General features: G+C 43.5%; 1 protein-coding gene across 1 annotated transcript in view; it reads left to right on the top strand.

Annotated features, from left to right (window-relative positions):
• The window catches only part of EMH_0075880 (uncharacterized protein), a gene marked incomplete at both ends in the record, with an annotated part of 3,561 nt that overhangs the window by 1,000 nt on the left and 2,237 nt on the right, over positions 1-324 (top strand). The window lies entirely within an intron of this gene.

Genomic DNA, 324 nt, shown 5'->3' with positions numbered 1-324 from the left:
GCAGCAGCAACAGCAGCAGCAACAGCAACAGCAGCAGCAACAGCAGCAGCAGCAGCAACAGCAGCAGCAGTAACAAGAGCAGCAGCAACGGCAGCAGCAACAGCAGCAGCAACAGCAACAGCAGCAGCAACAGCAGGAGCAGCAGCAGAAGCAGCAGCAGAAGCACAGAAGAGAAACAAAAAAACCAAAATTAATATATTACATTAAATATGTCTCCTTTATCTTTATATAATTATATTTTTTCTATTTGTCTCTTTCTCTATCTGTCTCCTTTTTGTCTCCTTTTTGTCTCCTTTTTTCTCTCTGTCTCTCTCTGTCTCTCTC

The sequence above is a fragment of the Eimeria mitis genome, genomic scaffold (assembly GCF_000499745.2).
Source record: "Eimeria mitis Houghton genomic scaffold, Emh_scaff4536, whole genome shotgun sequence".
NCBI lineage: Eukaryota > Apicomplexa > Conoidasida > Eucoccidiorida > Eimeriidae > Eimeria > Eimeria mitis.
The sequence above is the reverse complement of the archived record's forward strand: the minus strand, read 5'-3'. Positions and strand labels throughout refer to the sequence as shown.